This window comes from Nicotiana tabacum, chromosome 13 (assembly GCF_000715075.1).
Source record: "Nicotiana tabacum cultivar K326 chromosome 13, ASM71507v2, whole genome shotgun sequence".
Lineage (NCBI taxonomy): Eukaryota > Viridiplantae > Streptophyta > Magnoliopsida > Solanales > Solanaceae > Nicotiana > Nicotiana tabacum.
The window spans coordinates 52,028,459-52,033,337 of NC_134092.1; the positions used below are offsets into that span (position 1 = coordinate 52,028,459).

The 4,879-nt window shown below is 38.8% G+C and overlaps 1 pseudogene; it reads right to left on the reverse strand.

Moving 5' to 3' along the window:
- Positions 1-2,803: 2,803 nt before the first annotated feature.
- Positions 2,804-2,902, reverse strand: LOC142168623 (small nucleolar RNA R71; annotated as a pseudogene).
- Between the last annotated feature and the right edge of the window lie 1,977 nt (positions 2,903-4,879).

Sequence of the window (4,879 nt, forward strand, 5' to 3'; positions counted from 1 at the left end):
ATATAGTATAACAACCCCACATACTACCTCCTATTGGTACATACATGTCCTATCTCCAACCCCACAACATACTTAAACCCATAACCTCTTGCATGAAAGTTTAGAAGAAGGACTTACCCCGGATATATGATGGAATAGTGAGTGGCTTCAATGATTCTTGAAGATTGGGGCAAGAATGGATGATTAGAATGCTAGGCCTTCTCCCTCTCTCTCTAAGATACTCTCACTTCTCTCTAAAATATCAGATATATACTCCAAAATGAGCCCCAAAGGCTATTAATCAAACTGGGGTCGGGTAAAAAATTTCAATTAATTACCCCCGAAGTCAATTAAGTAGTGCAATTTTGTGGTAGCAGAATAGATATGTGGACAATAGAATAGATATGTGACTAGCAGAATAGTTATGCGGCCAACAGAATGGTTATGCGGCCAGTAGAGTGGTTATGCGGCCAGCAGAATGGCAACAAAATGATTTACAAATTATGGTTTGGGTCTGGTCCATTCCACGACGCAATTTCGCGATAGCATAATCATTATGCGGCCAGCAGTATCCTTATGTTGCCTGCAAAAATAGTTTTCAAAATTTGCCCCTTTTCTGTTCCACTCCGCGTTGGATCTATGATAGCACGCTATAATCTCGTATTTTAGTCGCTTATTGTACTTTATTTGTTTTGAGCTTTAATTGATAGTGTTTTGCACTAATTATGTGTTGTATTCCTTGTAGTAGTGATTCCGAGATATGTAGATGTTATCAAATGAATTCGAGTGATTTGGAGCTTTGAAGTATGAGTAAAAGCCCAAGGGATTAAGCCGGGATTGTGTTCGGGCATCGAGGACCAAGTCTGGATGTCAAATATTGAGCTTTGAGCCGCACTCTGAGAAAAGTGCAATAGTGCGGCGCGTGGGGTGGCGCGTGGCACGTCGCGGTTGTACAAATTACCTGTTGCTTGTCATAACTAGCTCTCTGGATTTCCCCACTAATTCCCCGCATGGCACATTTCCCCATGCGATGCGCTTGTGCAATTTATATAGAGTGACAATCCTATTTCGGCTAGGAGAAGGTGATTTCGTCTAGGTCTGACCCTACTTGATATAAATACATGGAAAAATATTATTTTTTGAACTTTTGACATACTTTAGACCTAAGGAGGCTAAGGAGGATTTGGAAGAATACGAGCACAAGGATTTCATCCTTCCTTCCTTACTCAAGACACGAGTTTGGATCGAATTTATGTTTTCCTATACTTTAATTATATTTGTGATGAATTAATCCATATCTATGGAATAGGTTTCTTTAGGGTTTGATGGATTTGGTTTATTGATGATTGTTTGTGGATTATAACTCTAGCTTTATGTATTGAAGCGTTTTTGGATAATTTAAGTGTTGCATCTATATTCACTTGTCCATGTAATCGAGAGAGGCATAACTTGTGATATCTTTGTGCTATATTGTTGGTTGAGTTCATTAAGTCTTCTTAGTAATCAAAAGAGGCTAGTTGAATCATTGATTAAATCAAGTTAGGATGATAATCGAGAAAGGTTCTCCTAAAGACCATTCCACTGCGCATTCTTGCATATCTTCACGTGCTTATATTCGTTCATCTTGTGAGGTTAATACTTAATCGAGAGAGGAGTTTTTGCCGAATGTTTGAACTAATAATTGATTGAATTCGAGAGACTAACTTAAACAGTAGAAGTGAATTATCTTGAGTTATATCGCAAATAATTATCTTGCACCTATCCTATCAACCCCTATTTTCTCGGATTGAACTTCCTTTCCTACCTTTGTTGCGATAGTCATTAGTCAATAGCTTTAGATTCTTAGTAAATTTTAGTTATTAATCATATAAATCTCAATTTTTGATTCTCCTTGATAGCAATCAAGCTTGAAAATATGAAAATATTATTTAACTTCAATCCATATGGATACGATATTATACTACACTATCTTTGACTAGCAACCATACTTTAAGTGTGTGTTCCGACCTCGTCAAATTTTTGCACCGTTCTCGGGGATTGGTAATCAATAGTGTTTGAAATAGTTTGTAGTGTTATTTTAGGAATTTTATTTTATTTTTATTTTATTTTTCTCTTTTTACGCCTGGTGTTCTTTGACTGTGCTCATGTTACAGGTTAGATTGGTGCATGACTCAAACTTCTGTGAAGGAAGTGCTACTATACGAGCCATAAATTGAAAAAAAAACTACGACAACTGAAGAAGGAAAGAAATCTCACTGAGACAATAAAAAGGTTGGGAATTCCTCAACCAAAGAACTTATGTCTATAAACGGTGAAGATAATATGGATTTGGCTGTGAGAGAAGCAGCCCAACAAAGAGAACAAGCTGTACGGGATGCTGAGGAAGCAACTATTAGAGATGCGCAAAACATCTATGAAGAAGAGAGGGGTCTCAAACTTAATCAACATCAACCCTTGCGTGGGAGACCACTTGGTAATTATGCTAGACCGGTCTACAATCAAGGTTTATCAAGTGTTAGACCACCTCCAACTGCAGCAAACAATTCCGAGCTAAAGCAAGGGTTGCTTCAAACCCTTCAGAATTGTTGTGTCTTATGAGGGGATCCAAAAAGATCCAAACACACATCTAATGGACTTCGAGGAGATTATGAAGACCATTCAATACAATGGTGTGTCACAAGATGAAGTGTATCTAAAGGCATTCCCCTTCTCTTAAAGATGATGCAAAATAGTGGCTTCAAGCTTACCTACGGGATCAATTACAACATGGGAGGAGATGACCAGAAAATTCCTTGATAAATATTTCTCCTTAGCTAAAATGGGAAAGTTTAGAAGCGAAATCCATAACTTCTGCCAGAAAGAGAATGAAACTATTTTTGAAGCATGGGAGAGGTTTAAGGAGATTGTTAGAAAGTGTTAACATAGCGGAATTGAACTCTGGATGCAACTCCAGCATTTTTGGGATGGATTGACACCGGGCTCACGTAGAACATTAAGCAATGCAGCTGGAGGCCCATTGATAAAGAAGACTCCAGAGGAGATAGTCACAATTCTTGACGAGTTATCTGAACATGCAAATCAGTGGCCCTTTGAGAGTGCTGAAAGAAGAAGATCAATTGGTGTTCACCAGGTTGATGCTAACACATCTGTGCAGGTACAACTTCATGCTATGGCCAAAGAGATTAGGAAGCTGACCTTTGCCTCAATACAAAATGAGCCTCATCTAGCATGTGATATATGTGGACGAGGACACCCTACTCATGAGTGTCATGCCTCAACTGAGGAAATAAATGCTGTGGGAAATTACAATTCCAATGCAATGGGTCAGAGGCACCCCAGTTTTTCATGGAGTTTACCTGGGGTTACCGCGAATGCATGGCAACAAAATAACTCTAGACCCCAGGGAAAATGAGCTCCAGCATTCCAAAATCAGTAGAGTCAAAAATTTCAGCCTCAACATCCCATTCAGCCTGGCATAGAATATCTCAAGAATGCCTTCATTCTGAAAACTTATGAGGCTTGAAACTCATAGCGCAACTATACAGGAATATGGAGTATCTATCAAAGAAATAGGTACTGGTTTTCGAAACTTGGAAAGACAGGTTGGGCAGCTAGCCACTCTATTGTCTGAGAGGATTCCAGGAACTCTCCCTGTTGATACTATGATAAATCCCAAGAGACAGTAAATGTGACCTTGAGAAGTGGGAAAGTGTTGAAGGATCCCACCCCAATCCAAAAATATGTGATAATTGCAAAAGAAAGTGGTGAGCATCTGAAAAGTGATGATAACAATAAGAAGAAAGGCCTAATGAAAACTGAGAATAAGAAGAAGAAGAAGAAGAAGGAAGAAAAATCGAGAAGGGAGGAAACTTAGAAGAGCGAGCATATGCTTGCTTTTCCTTTCCCTCAAAAGCTATATAGATAAAAGTTGGACAAGCAATTTTTGAGATTTCAGGATGTGCTGAAATAGGTTCATATAAACTTACCATTTACAGAAGTGCTCTCACAAATGCCTGTATGAAAGAGATCTTGACAAAGAAGAGGAAAATAGAGGAGACCTCGGTGGTCAAGCTTGCAGAGCATTGCAGTGCTATATTGGAAAATAAACTCCTACAAAAGTGTGGACATCCAGGGAGTTTTACTATAGCTTCCTCATTAAGAACTATATATTTTGATAAGTCTTTTATGTGATTCTGGTGCATCAATTAACTTAATGCATCTATCTATTTACAGGAAACTAGAGAAGGAGATTGGAGAGAAAAAGGTCGGTGCCAATATCTTTGCAGCTGTCAGACCAAACGACCTTAATACCCGAGGGGATAGTGGAAGATGTGTTAGTTCGGGTGGATAAGTTTGTATTTCTTATAGATTTTATAGTGATGAAAATGGAGGAGAACAAGGAGGTCCCCCTCATCGTAAGAAACCCATTCTTAGCAATGGGTAGAGCAATATTGGATATACACAAGAGAAAACTCATGCTTAGAGTAGGTGAGGAGACGGTGACGTTTGATATGCATGTAGAAAAGGGGGCACAAAAGGAAAAACTAGCTGCAAGTATTGAATGGAAAATGAATGGCTCAAAAGAAAAGGCTGCATTGAGTGAGAAAGATAAGTGTGGGGTGTACCCCAAAAAGGTTGAGAAAACGATGTCTGCATGGATGTGCGCGTTAGTTCGTAGGCGAGGAATGGATCCCTACTTCGACTTAGACCCCGACTAGATGTTCTGGAATGTTTTCTCTACCTTATTCTTTTTAATTGTGTATCATGGGGACATGCCACAACTTAAAGTGTGGTGTGGGGGATAATTGTATGTTGTAAAATATTTGATTTTTCCCGATGATGGATATCATTCGACGAGTTTCTTGAGGTATTAAAGTCGAAAGAAAAAGACAAAAAGATT